General features: G+C 43.8%; 1 protein-coding gene across 2 annotated transcripts in view; it reads left to right on the top strand.

Annotated features, from left to right (window-relative positions):
* The window catches only part of map1ab (microtubule-associated protein 1Ab), a 68,200-nt gene that overhangs the window by 19,263 nt on the left and 34,117 nt on the right, over positions 1–14,820 (top strand). Inside the window, exon 1 of one of the 2 annotated variants that reach the window (XM_070971415.1) lies at positions 5,353–5,714. The exons of the other annotated variant lie outside the window; for it this stretch is intronic. The gene's annotated coding sequence lies outside the window, so the exon portion shown is untranslated. Of the gene's footprint in view, positions 1–5,352; positions 5,715–14,820 lie in introns of those variants that run through there. 2 annotated transcript variants of the gene reach the window in all.

The following is a 14,820-nucleotide window of genomic DNA, read 5'->3' as shown; positions in this document are numbered from 1 at the left end:
TATCATTGGCTCAAGGTAACCAGTGTTAGAATTCTGCTGTGTAACAGTGTCCTGACCTACAGTGTGACGCAGCAGTTCTGCTCTCTCACCTTGTCGCAGCAGGAAAGGGAGGAAGTGTGTGTGTGTGTGTGTGTGTGTGTGTGTGTGTGTGTGTGCGCGTGTGCGTGTGCGTGTGCGTGTGTGTGTACACCTACACTTTAACCTTTGTAAATAGAGCTGCTGAGAACACACACACACACACACACACACACACATACACACACACACACACACTGTCTTTTTTCATACTGTATGTTCACACTCTTGTGGACACACTCGCAGCACAGTCTGCTCTGCACACACACATCCCGTCAGCTATCGTTGCCTTGGCATGTGAGGAGCTGTCGGTTTCTATTTCGTTGGCCCTGAGCTGAACCAATGTGGAAAGACCGTTTGCACTTAGTCGGCTCGTTTCTTTCCGCTCCCTGCACATCGTCTTGTCTTGTGCTTTCTAGTAAAATGCTCCCCAGTGCCTGGAGGCAGTGAGTGGGGTGAAAAGTTTAAAGTCACGAGTGCTTCCAACGGTTGGTGGGACATCAAAATTTCATGTTTGTTTCTACTATTCATGTTGTCAAGTTGTAGCCTAGAGTACTTCATTCAGATCATTTTCACAAATGCTACACGTGAAGCTAAACGCTAACTTCAGAGAGGTTTGTGTCATTTCAGTTGAGAGGTCCTTCGCTGTGGTTCCAGACTGACAGTTGGAGCTTTTGCAGGTTTAGAATGGCACATAATTCCAGTGATTGTGAATTAGCTGTGTAGAATAAAGCTGTGTAGGAAGTTTTGATAAAGTCAAAACTCCATGAAATAATAAATCAACACAGCACACACTAAAGAGGCGCCTTACTGACTGCTAATAAAATGCTAATGCATGAACCTCAAACTAATTGTGCTCATTGATTAATAGACACAGTAAAGGCCTTCTCCTGTAGGCTCATAAACGCACTGTGGAAACAAATATGTGGCCAGCAAGCCAGGGAAATCAAGATGATGGAGATAGCTTACTTTTGGGGTTTTTGAGAGTCCTTTCATTTAAATCTTTGGTGATGAGGTCTCTGGAGAGCACTAGGTGCTGAATGGACCTGAGTGAATCTACAACCATGTGTACGCTAATGCTAATCCAGCAGTGCTTAAAGTGCAGTGTCATCATGCAGTGCTCCGCTGTAATCTCTCTGAGATGGTTCACCAGCCTAACCCTTCCCATGTGGGTGAAAGAGAGGATATATATTTGTTATGTTGTAATATTTCAGTGCTATCTTCAAATTCAGTGTCCTTCCTAAAGAGCCAACCGACTAAGAAGTGGCTGTTAGCAGTGTCCATCACAGCTTGTCTGGAGTGTGACAGACGACATTTGAAAGCACTTTTTCCAGGTAAACCATGTCTAATATTTGCTCTTCTTTAAAGGTGAGACATTTATGAACTCCTCAGATATTGAATAAGGGCTCACTTAACTGTCTCTGATCTGTGGTGACTGTTGATGTTAGTGCACTCCAGGCAGGCCAGCTTTTGATCCCTGTCAGTATGTTGTCCCAGCTGCAGCAGAAACGGAGCGTCTTCCTCAGTGTTAGATTTGAATGAATCCTTCCACTCCTACGATAATACTCTTTGCAACAATGCTAATTGCAGCAGTGAGGCAGGATGCTTTTGAAAGATGATACACAGCTTGTTGACTCATCCTTTTTTGGTTCTTTAGCACTCTGTGACATTTCTGAAGTCGTTGTGTTGTGTAGCAACAGGTGGAACAAACTTCAAGAGAGTTTAAGAGCTGAACTGCCTCCTTAACTTCTTAATATGAAGCTGAGACATGCAGGAAACAGACTGAACAAGGCCAGCATTCATCAACTAATTTCATTGTTTGAACTCTACATTTATCGGAAATGCAAATGACAGTACGCATTGACTTCACCTGGTTCAAGACAAAGGTAGAGAGAGACAAAGACAGACAAAGAGAGACAGACAGAGAGAGAGGGAGGCATCCTTCCAAAGTGGCTCATTGCGTCATACATTACTGAGGCAGCTGTTGAATTATGCAAAGCTCTGATATTGATCCCAGGGCTTGCCATCGCTGCAGTCTGAGGGAGAGAGAAAGTAAGTGAGTATGAAGAAAAGGGGGCAGTAAGCGAGGAAAAGCAAGATTGGAAAAAGTATGTAAAAGAGGGAGAGGGGTATACGCTAGGAAAGGAACTTGTGAGCAGTAAGGGTGGTGACATGGAAGGAAAAGACATCAAGAAAGAAAGGAGCAAGCCATTAAAAACAAAGTAATAAAAAGATGAAGACACACCGAGATGTCCATATGGTGTGTGGCAGCAGGAATACATCGTGCATTCATGAGTTCATTTGCCACCTTTGTGGGAAATTTGTCATGAATAACAATATCCCCTATGGCTAAGAAGTTACTCCAGCAGTAAGAGGACTAAGATGTTACTTCAGAGAGAACACACACAGAGAGAGAGAGAGAGAGAGATATTTAGGAAAGGTATCATCCCTCTGGGACCAGGACCTCTGTGCTCCATGAATCTTAACCAGCATCTCTAGAGAGCCAAACAATGTGTCGCCCTGGCAGGGCAAAGCATCAGACCTTGGCAGATATCAGCAGACAGTTTTTCTATTACTGAGGCCGCACGAACATCTGTCGTCTATCACAAGCATGAAGCCGATCTCAAAGCATCCTGGCTTGAGCTTTTATTAATGGGTGAAATGAGAGAAAAGTCTGTGCTGTCTGTGCTTTACTGCAACCACTGAGAGGCAGTCGTGAAGTTAGATGCAGGGTTGTACACCATCTGCCCAAATATGTTTACCTCTGCACAGTGATTGATTTAACAGGTGGAGCAGCCAGGCAGAGAGAGTACAGCCTCACAGTCTGAGAGTAAATTATTATTATTCTGTGTCAGAGTGTGAGTCTCCTCTCTAAACACAAGGAGCTCACTAGACCTGTTATTTTACTAAGAGTAGAAAGCTTTACCAAAGTAGAGTTAACTTGCTGTGTTAAACCTTGTGTTAGCAAGCAGAGAGTAACAAGTTAACTATGCTAGCTGGCTAATATTTGCTTGTTTGCCAAGCTTGTGCTCCACCCAAACTGAGCTATTCTCTCATGTTTAGTCTATCTATGGTTACACACATGCAGTTTGATTTATTATGAGCAGTGTTTTGCAGTCATACAGTCCTTTAACTGTTGACAATGACTCAGCTTTTAGTCCAGCCCACAAAAGCTCTGATTGTTTTGGCTGTTTCTCCATCAGCCATTCATGAGAGCTACACCAGACCTATTTGCATCACTCCACAAAATTTGAGGCGTGGGTAGTGAAGAACCAGGCTAGCATTACTTTCCCATCCATCTACAGATATGACTAAGATGCTTTGTTGCCAAGACCAGGAAGGAAAATCTATCTATTCAGAGACCTGTGGCTCTCTCTCGGCTCCTCTGATTGGCAGTTTATGTGAGAAGGCGGGCACAGTGAGTGGAGGGGTGTGGTCTCTCAGCATCTACTGAATGGATTCTGGTGATCTGGTCAGCTGACGGGTTTTATTCCAATGACAAAGGAGATAGAGAGATACATGAGGTGTGTGTGTGTGTGTGTGTGTGTGTGTGTGTGTGTGTGTGTGTGTGTGTGTGTGTGTGTGTGTGTGTGTGTGTGTGTGTGTGTGTGTGTGTGTGTGTGTGTGTGTGTGTGTGTTCGGGGGATTGTTAAACTGTTGGATGACACAGGATGGCCGCTGGTGCAGTGTACTCGTGGCACCTAGCAGTTGGCTGATATAGAGCGATCCTGTGTCAAACACCTACAAGATGATACATAATGACACATATTAAGTACTTAATGCACAACATACAAGCATGATTATAGCAAACACAATCGCAAAGACGCACTCACAAACCCACAATCCCCTTTACTGGAGCGTAAACATTGTCATCATTTACTTTTCTGATTAATTTTAATCTATTTTTATTATGCAGCATTACACAGAGGGGTATAAAAGATTAGAGGAAGTGTGAGAGAGGGTGGGCTGCTGCCACCTAACGTGAAGTCAACAACTACATACAAGCAGTGTTGTGGGTGGACGTCTGCACACATTGTCAGCATTATGATTAGGCCTGCTTAGGTCAGCTGCAGCTCTGTTGTTTGTGCATTATATTTCTCTCTTTAACTAGGATGATGCTGTATGCTCAAAGACAGTTATTAAAAAGGAACACACACAGACATTGCACCCATATGTGGCTGTTGAACATCTCATTACAAAACCACGTTAAGGCTAACATGCTGCTATTACAGCCTCTGCTCTTCTGTGAAGGCTTTCCACAAGATGCTGGAGGCTGGCTGCAGGGATTTGCTCCCATTCAGCCACAACTTGCCCACTGGTGTTTGGCTCCCAGTCGGGCTTCCAGTTCATTCCAAAGGTGTTGGATGGGTGGAGGTCTGGGCTCTGTGCAGGCTAGCCAAGTTCTTCCACACCAAAATGTGCAAATCATTTCTTTATAGACTTGGCAGGAAAAATCTGCCTCCACAAAGTTTAAAGAATACTTCATTGTATGCATTAAGATTTCTCTTAGTTTGGATGAAGGCTGCAGACCAAGACTGAGGCCTACAGTTTGGCCCCCCTAATAGGTGAGGCTGTGCTTTCAGGGGGACTTTCTATATTGTTGGGACCTCTTGGTGTCCCTCCTGCCTCAATTGCTGTGGAATTTGGTTGGAATTTGTATCTGATAGTCTTGGTCCCCTCATGTTGATCCTCAGTGATTCTGGCGAGCCCCTGATCTTTCCTGTAGCGCCACCATCAGGACAGAATTTCCAAATTTCTGCCTTCATTTCACCAAGACAAAATTAACTGTCCCAGGAGTGATTGAATTGTTAAGAAGTGTTCCTGGTAGATTATATGTACCAGATTAACAACACACTTTACTAAAACTCCTCTTGGCTCCAGTTGGCCCTCGTTTACAGCAACAAAACAGTTAAAAATCACTTTTGTTATGATAATAATGTGTCATGAATTCCTTTGTGACTTAATAGGGAAGTTGTGGGCTAATCCTATTTTAATAATCCTATAATTTCACCTGCAGTTTCTTAATAGAAATTTTAGTTTGACATGTTTTTTAATTTGCTGCGTTGTATCTCGGAGAACCAGTGTTTTTTCTGTGGTCATATTTGACGTATGGCTGCTGCCTGATTTATAAACTGCTGTGATAATGCTCATGGTGTCATTGTAAAATTGACGAGTGGTTGACGACAGATGTTTTTATGAAGTGCTGTGAGATATGGTGCAGAACACCACTCGCTCACACACACACACACACACACACACACACACACACACACACACACACACACACACACACACTGTACTCAGCAGCACGGAGCTGCTGTTGCTCCCCCTCCGCTTACAAAAGCAGTGCACCCACCCACACCGCCTCGGCAGTGAATGAGTTACTGCTGGTGCAGTGTGTGAGCCTGGTGCGCCCCTCCCTGGCTGGACCGCACGCCGCTGGTCGGCTGTCTGCAGACGGATGTTGCCGCATCCCGGCGCGCTGCGCTCCGCCACCAGGCTGCGTTCCTCTCCAAATGTGCCAAATCTCCTCCTCTGTCCTCCTGTCTCCGCCTGACTCACACACACACGCACCGCCGACGCTCCTCTTCGGCTCTAGATACTCAACTCTCCGGTAAAGTGGCTGATCATCTATAACGGTACGTAAAGTGTTTGTGAAATACCGAGCTGTTGTGTGATCAGTGTTTTTCCGCCTTTTTGCGCGGAGTTGAATGCGACAGCAGGTTTCTCGGGTGGGATGCTGTGGAGCGGCTGCTGCGTATTTTGCCGTTTTTTACTCCCTGATGAGATTTTTTTCTTCTCTCCGCACAGACGTGACGTTTACCCTCAAACAACTGCGTTTTAGTCGATTTTCTTTTAGCCTGTTTTTGTTGCGTAAGACCATCGAAGCATCCAACATCCAGGAAAAGAAACATTTACTTTTATGCGCAGTGTCTTTGATGGCGCGAAATGTCTGGAGGAAATTAGGGCATGAGACAGCATAAACTCGTTAACAACCAGTCCTTTTAAATCTACCTTGACATAAGAGGAGGCATCTAAGGTTCAGTCAGGGGATTTGGGCAAGTCCGTTCTTTATCCAAAGTAACGGGATTAATGCAGGTGACAGAACAGTAGGTGCCTCTTTAACCTATTTTCTCTGTGAAAATAAACTGTACTGGAAGCAGCAGATCAATAGCCAACGTGTACAAGCTTTCAGAAAAATGACTGCAGCCTGTGCCTACTTTTATCTGTGAAATGATTATTAGAAAACTTGAGGATGATGTAACAGACAGAGATTGTCCTGCAACTGCAAGGACACAGGTTTGATCCCCTAAAATGAGCCTCTTTCTGCCGAGTCACTGTGAGTCATATGGATAAATATTAGAGATACCTTCCATGCAGGTGATGCAGATGAACTCAGTGCCTCCTACAGACACCAGGGGAAAAAAGAAAAACCGGGTTCTGTGTTCTTTGTGTCATTGCTATGGTTTCCAGTTGGCATGCTGGTAACGTAATGGGCTGAAGTCAGACTCCAGGCTGTGTTTTGGTCCAGAGGAGGACAAATGACCATGCAGGTTCAGACTTGAGTGCACAAAGAGGGATAGAGACCGTGTGTGTGCGTGTGGGTGAGAGGGTATGTGTTTAGGTCGCAGAACAACCAGCCATCATTTGTACTCTAAAATAGACACGTAACTGTTTTGTGATGATTCATTCATGCTGAGGACGTTGCCATTGCAGTGAATCCATCCTTGTCTGTGTGTTAATGTGTGTAGCATGTGTGTGCGCGTGTGTGATGGGTTCAATTGTTGCCAAGTAAAGCTGTTATTTTTCAGTATTAGTCAGTGTTCAGCCTGTGTTAATGAGTTATCATCATGTAATAGGCTCCTCTAGTTTCCTGTTTAGGTTTCTTGGGACTGAATGTTTCCAGTGACTCAGCAAAGGTGGTTCGACCCAGCCACTGTGTGTGTGTGTGTGTGTGTGTGTGTGTGTGTGTGTGTGTGTGTGTGTGTGTGTGTGTGTGTGTGTGTGTGTGTGTGTGTGTACATATAGAGCTATCTTTATGAGAACTAATTTGAGTTTTAGTCCTTGGGAGTGAAAACTAATTTAGAAAGTGAGGGTTAAAACTTGGTGTTAAGGGTTAGGTCAGACTTAGGTTTAGGCTTAGGTGAGGGTTGGGGTTGGGGTTCGGCATTTAGTTGTGATGGTTGAGGTTAGGGGTGGGTCTAGCTAATCCATTATATCAGTGCGCATCCTCACAAGGATAGAAGTTCAAACTTGTGTGTGTGTGTGTGTGTGTGTGTGTGTGTGTGTGTGTGTGTGTTTGTGACTGATCTAACTGAGTGTCTGTCTGCATGCATGATAATTTTTGCCCTGTGATATAGACTCTGATTGTCTGCATGCGTGGCTGTGTCTCTGTAATTACTTAGCAGCAGCATACTAATCCCAACTTTAATTTTGGGGTAAAATTGAGCCATCAGTTTCTATAATCGTGTGTCATAAGAGATTTCCTCTGATGTGCAACTTTGATTTTGGTTGGTGAAGGATGCCGCACATCAGTCCACACCAGTCCAGGGTTTGAAAGAAATATTAAACACTCCACAGCAGACAGCACAGTTGTCATGTTTAAATCTGTGTTGGTCCTACTGTTAACTGAGACTCTTTGATGACTTGAAAGATGCTTTTGGAGCCTGGTTACTTTATCATTCTGCTTGAGTTAAACTGGGCTAACTTGACCCAGTTGAACGGGCCATACTGCTGTAATAAGAAGTGTGTGTGTGTGTGTGTGTGTGTGTGTGTGTGTGTGTGTGTGTGTGTGTGTGTGTGTGTGTGTGAGATTAATGTCAACATGATTATATCTATTCTACTACTTCAACTGAAGTCAATGTCAGTGTTTAGTTGAAATTATGCCAATACTGTTAAATCTTATCTTTTGTGGAGACATCTTTGATACTAGAGCAGAATCTGGGCCCTGTGGCATGCTGGGAATCTTTAACACCATTTTCTTTGCCAGGCTACAGCAAAAGTTCACCCCGACTGTCTGGCCTGCCAGTGAATCAGCTGTCACCCGCTCAACTAAGATTGCTGAGTCACTGTTTGACATTTATTGCTTCCCACTGTCAAGCAGCCAATATATTGGATACATTTTGAAGATACGAAGATAAAACTGCATGGTTCGGATCCCCAGAGCAGTGACAGTCGGTGCGTCATAAGCAGGCACTGCTGAAGTACCTCTGAGCAAGGCGACTCAGGAATAACATGCAATTAGCCCAGCTGTGTGGCCTTCCAGTGAATCAACAGTTAGTTGCAGTGAGAGTGCTGAGTCACTTTCTGACAAATGCTTCCTACGATTCGGTCATCACATCCCACACTGACTCTACACATAAATACAAGGTTTCTAGATGAGCTATAGAAAGTGCTGCGGACAGCAAAGAACCAAATTGCAGCGGATGACTCGTCAAATGTGCTGTTAGATGTTAGTCAGATGTCCAGCAGTTGTACTAGTGTTTTATCACAAAGGAGAATATATCAATATTAGTAAATCCTCTTAAGTCTCTTTGATAGTACAAACATCATAATGGACAGATATGCTTCTCACAGGCGTGGTGGGAGTCCTGATGCTGGTATCGTTAGACTCTCTAAAGCTTTAGACACTGGTTAGAGCAGATTTTAAACTTCCAGATATAAATCTCAGTGGAGAAAGGAAAATAAATGAATGAGCTGTTATATTTTATCAACATCCAAGAATAAAGTGCCACCGAGCAGAGCATCGACTTCTCATCTGCTACATCTGAGCTGCTGAGAGCAACTGTTGGTTGTTAATGTATTACACTGTTTTCTTGGAAGACTAAACAGGTTGCTGGTGTTTCTGGGAAAACAGGTAAAAACAAAATATGACATCTGTGATTTCTCTGTATTCATGCTGAGGCAATACAGCAACAAATTTACAGCCATTTCTGGAAAAAATGTGACTTTAAACAAATGTATTGCAGCCTGCACTATAGAACGAATATAGAACGAAGGGATAATGATGTGATACTTCCAGTTGATCATGGAGGGAGCTGTCTTTTCTCCTGCCCTCCTCTGCACCAGGAGGTCAGAGTCAGCTGGAAAACAGCTGTCCTGGAGCTGGATGTCTTTTCGCCCTTCAGCAGTGCAGGTGTTTGATGACATGGATGTGCTCCAGTTTCAACATGGACCCAGCTACAGACTAAGGCTGCTACTGACCATTAATCTGCTGATTAACATTATTTTTTCTTTTGATTAATTGGGCAATTGTTCTGTCTATTACAAACCAACACAAGTGTCCAGCGTATTTTCCTAAAGCCAAGGTGAGGAAATCAAATCCCTTATTTTACACAAAATCCAAAGATTTTAATTTCACACACAACATGAAAACAGCAAATCGTCACAATATGGGAGCTGGAATAAGGGAATGTTTGGCAATTTTGTTGATTATTTGAAAATTAACTGATTAGCAAAATAGTTGCTGATTGTTGTCAGTCGACTAATCGCATCAGCTCTAGTTCAGACTATACCTGGAAACCAAACAGGTGCCTTTATTTAGGAAAACTGGCCGGCCCATTGGTCCATCAGGTGATCTGACTTCATCCTCTTACTCTTTCACCGTTAATTCAAGCACATTGGTGCTTACCGCTATTATTAAACATGCATAATTTGCCTCAACAGACTCAACTGCATGTTTTCAAATCACTAACTCTTAGCTACTCGAGAAGGTGCTTATTTGTTAAGCTGCAAGGATTTGGGATTGTGATGGAGACAATGAACGGCACTTGCTCTCAGATTTGCTGCTGGCCTGCTTAAGTCAGCGGAGGGGAGCTGAGCGCCTGGGGAAACTGATCACATGATGGGGCAGACACCTCAATTAGATGAATTTCATTGATTGAAATCATACTCATGGACACACACGAACTCACATTTGTACACATGCATAACAGGCACACACAGCCATCCCATTTGATATCTGTAAATGGCTTAACCACTGACCATTATAAAGCACCTTAAAGCCCTCATGACTCTCCCAGGACCACTTGGCAGAGCTTGTGGTGCAGACCACTGTGATCGCTGACATACTTCATTAGGTTGTCTTATTAAAGTATTAGCCGTCTTATGTCACTGTGTAAATGCTCAAATGGGGACATTAGATGGCTTTCAAATTAGTGACCAGTTTGATTATGTAAATGCAGTCAGAGAGCAGAGCTTGAAATCAGCTTGAACCAGTTTTTTTTCATACCAGCTGGACTTTGAGTGATCCTCTTGGGTCGAGACCTGTTGTTACTCATTTCAGCTTGTAACAAAGTCCAGCGATTGGCTAATTCAGCCTTAGGCCACTGCTCTACTACTTCTCCACTTATTACCATTACTCATTGCAAACCTGATGATACGTTTCTTTTTATGCCCACACCTGGCTCACGAAGAAAAACTTCCAGTTGCCATTATCTGCTCTCCACAGGCTCGCAGGGTAGCCGAGTTGTTAGAGAGGCAGACTTCTAGCAGAAGAGACGTGGCTTTGACGCCAGCTTCCATCAACAGCACCGTTTTTTACAGGGGACAGACACTGAGTCCCAACCTGCTCAGTTCAGATAAGAGCATCAGCTAAATGTAGAAATGTAGCTCAGAAACACTGGGAGTGTTTGCATTGTTAGATGGACTGAGAACATTATAAAGCCAGTGCAGGGAACTGGCATCATCATGCTGCTGGCTCATTGCCTTGAGAGAACCTGTCTGCAAATTTGTGTAGTCTGTGTCCAGACGCAACTTTATTGCCTCATCCATCAAGTGCTGGCAAACGAAAATACCAGCTATTAAAGAGGTATTTTTAGTTATGTTTAATGAAGGCCAGCACAGTGGTGCAGAGTTAGCACTGTCGCTTCATAGGAGGAGGGTGCTGGGATTTAACCCTCTGGCCGCCTGAGGCCTTTCTGTGAGTTTGCATGTTCTCCCGTGTCTGTGTGGGTTTCCTCCAGGTGCTTCCACAGGCCAAAGACATGCATTTTAATTGGTTAATTGGTGGCTTGAAATTGCCTGTAGGTGTGCATGTGAGCATGAATGGCTGTCTGTCTCCATGTGTCAGCCCTGTGGTGAACTGGCGACCTGTTCTGGGTGTACCCCACCTCTCTCTCAGTGTCAGCTGGGATCAGCTCCTGCCCCCAAATGATCCAGCAAAAGATAAGCAGTTATAGATAATAGATGGATGGATGTGTAATTCATATATACCACTTGTGTAAGAGATGGCGTATATATTTCCCTTATATGTTTTTCCCTGCATACTTTTTATTTTTTTTCCAATTTTCAGTGCTGTTAAGAAGAATGAGGAAGGTGAGGAGATTAGCAATGCAATTCAGAATATGCCCACAAATTTCTGTTTCTTTGCCAACTTGCCACATTTGATTTAATATTGAGCTAATGAACTTTCAAACACTGGAGAAACTAAGAACATGGTAAACATACCTGTTTAACGTCAGCGTGTTAGCATAGTCATTGTGAGCATGTTAGCATGCTAGCGTTAGCATTTAGCTCAGAGCAGGAAGTACAGTCTCAGAGTCGCTAGCATGCCTTGGGCCTGTCAGCCTTGTTGTAGAACCACTGTCCTACTTTAATTTGATTGGTTGACAGTCACAGTGTACACTGGTCAGTATAGACGAACAAACAAAGATCAGATCAAAGATTATCTACAACCATGGTATTTTAAAGTTGCTGACAGACTATAGCCATCTATCAAAGAGTTTAAAGTTTTACCAACTGATGTTAATTTGAGATCCTGATTGTTATTTTGGCAACCTGCACTTCATTAAAATGTGTTGGCTCTGTATTGCATCTCAGTGAGGAATGTGGTTATACTTATGGATTTTTGTGCAGTTATTCCAGGCTATAATCTTGATGTAACTGATGTTATATTAGATGTTATTTCAGAGGGGTGGTGCATTCTAGACCTTTCCCTGCTATTGGGTCCCTCCACCTTAAGGAGCAGCTGACCTGCCTGATATATTTTAGGTTTCAAAGGAGAGTGTCCCATTTTTAACTGCTGTGTCAAAGGTACTGCACTACTTCATTTTTGGGTGCCTGAAAATCAGCATTACCAATGAGGAACACCAATGTAAAACATTGGCTCATAATGTAAATACTGGAACTGACTTTCATAAAGCCTCAATGGTCAGACCCTTGCAAGGTGTTGTGACACATCTGTCTGAACAACAGTGTATTGATAGTTGCTGCGTAATTTGTCACAATATAGTTAATCCTGCTTTCTGGTGGTATTTGTGTAGAATAAAGAGCCACCAGTTACATAAATAACAACCAAGTCGGCCATCATCGCTGCCTAAAACATAAACGTCTGTATAAGGTTCGTATTTAACGAGACAAAGGAGGAGTGCAGAAAGAACGGGTACTGAGCCGAGAGTCTCGGGACTCGTCGACAACAATGGAGAGAAAAGAGGGGAGGTTCTGGCTCGGAGAATGCAGCAGTGAGCAGTCTTTGCAGTGTTTCGCACCTCCCTGTTTGCTCTGCTGCTATAGCAGCTCTCTCCCTGCCGCACAAGTGTGTGTGTGTGTGTGTGTGTGTGTGTGTGTGTGTGTGTGTGTGTGTGTGTGTGTGTGTGTGTGTGCGCGTGAGAGAGAGAGAGAGAGAGAAAATGTACAGATACACAGAAAATAGCCATGCTGTGTTTGTATTATGTTCATGTAAAAGGAGACTCTGAGTATGGACCAATGCGACGAAGCCCTCCGCCCCTCCCTCTGCTCCCTAAACACCCCCTGCAGAGATTAGAGTCCCTGTTTTTCTGGGGACATTATAGTCTCCAGGTACAGAACTGTTCAGCCACAGTCTCTGTCTCTCTGTCCAGTTTCTATCTCTGCTTCGTTCTGCTTGACGAGCTCTGCCTTTCTTTCCCTCCGTCATACGTCAATGTAAAACAACGTATATTTGTTTGTGTTTTTTCTTACTGGTGCAACCATGCGACATACTGTGGTTCTTAAACATGCCAGCAGATCAGAATCAGGGACACAAAGGGTTAAAACCCAGCACTTTCCTTCAGTTTCTCTCTTTTTCTCTCCACACCCTGGGGGTTATAAAGCAGATATAGAGAGGGATAGAGATATGAACTGAAAGAGAGTAAGTAACATCAATATGCAGCTTTTTTGAGATGGAGAGTAAGAAGACTCAGTGAAAGCTGCAGAGTGAATGACAAAGCAAGAAAAAGAGAGGAAGAAAGAAGTAAGGATAAATACCGGAATGACAGAGCAATGGGCAGAAAGACAGACTGCCTGACAAACATATTGAAGTCACAACGACCATGAATGAGTCAGCGTGACGGACAAACAGGACAAGACAAAGAGAGAGCAGTCACACCGCAGAGAGGCAGTTCATGCTGACGGCAGCCATATTGGGTGGGAGCGCAGAGGTGATGCCTCAGTGTCTGCCGCCATTCGCCTCCACCATCAGAGACGAGCGGCAGTAAACATTGATCCCTCTGTCAGGAGATGTTCCCAGAGGCCCCAGCCTGCATCCCTCTGTCCACCCTGATCTGCTGACATGGACCTTACTGCGTATCCAATGAGCCCGACACACCCAGACTCTGAGGGGACGGACCCCAGCGAGCCAGGGCGTTGTGAATGTGAATAAATTAAAATCCTGGGGGGTGGGGGGGTGGATGGATGGGTGGGTGGGGGGGTTATGCCTTCAGAATTTACACATGTTGGGCATCAGCTAGTGTTGCATTGCAGTTACCTTAAGTAGTGAAATCTGGGAATGTGGTGACATTTTACTAAAAACCCACTTTAGCCAAACTTATCTGGCAGTGAAAAAACAGCAAATGACAAAACATAGACCCAAATTATCCGACTTTGACTGATCACGCATGCTGCGTTCCATTCTTGTGATCCACCTTTACAAATCTGATGTTCTGTTTTTGTGTGCTGTCACAGACTTGGAAAGAGAAATCGTTGAATGCTAGAAAATAAACATTATTCCTTTGGTAAACATTCATTTATTCACACAAGTGAACAGAAGCAAGGCTTTGTCTCTCCATAAAGACGTGATCTTGTTACTGTTACCACCTGAACGATATTCAGGTAAATTTAGGAAAATGCTAACTAAGTTTTGAGTTTGAGCGAAGGTCAACCTTCAGGGTTGTCTTTGTCTCCTCAGGTTTGGACTGTCCCTTCTTTGAGCTACTGGTCTTGAAGTGCACACACGCGGTGAGTCGTCATTAGATAAAACATGAACAAGAAACACTGGGTGTAAGACATGATTAAGTATTAAGAACCTGTACTTTGCTGAACATAGCAGGTTTGAATGTGCTCTGCAACCAGGAGATGCAAATGAGGAGCCAGTGTCCATGGTAACCTGTCCTTCATTTAACCCTGCTGTAATATAAAATAACTACTGCAGTTTGTTACGTGCTGTGACAGACTCCTTTGTCAGTTGTGTCAGTCCTGCAATTATGAACGTTTTATGAAAAGACTCAGAGTAGCTTAAGTCTTTCTTAGCGTGTTTTTGTCAGGGCAGGGGCTACATTTTTTAAATATCAGATGGTTAATTTTGCCGTTTTAAATCCACAAATCCTCCTGCAGACTTTTAAACCTGCAAGCAGAACAGCAGATTGAAAAACCTCCACCGAGCCAAGCTGGAATAGTCCTGAAGTAAGCCTGTGTGTATGTTGATCCAAATCTAAGAGTGGCTGAGCCCAGAGAGAAACTGGAACACACAGCTTTTTTTCTTCTTTTATTATAACTTTGAATTGAATGCAG

This window comes from Chaetodon trifascialis, chromosome 10, assembly GCF_039877785.1.
Source record: "Chaetodon trifascialis isolate fChaTrf1 chromosome 10, fChaTrf1.hap1, whole genome shotgun sequence".
NCBI classification, from domain to species: domain Eukaryota; kingdom Metazoa; phylum Chordata; class Actinopteri; order Chaetodontiformes; family Chaetodontidae; genus Chaetodon; species Chaetodon trifascialis.
The sequence above is the reverse complement of the archived record's forward strand: the minus strand, read 5'-3'. Positions and strand labels throughout refer to the sequence as shown.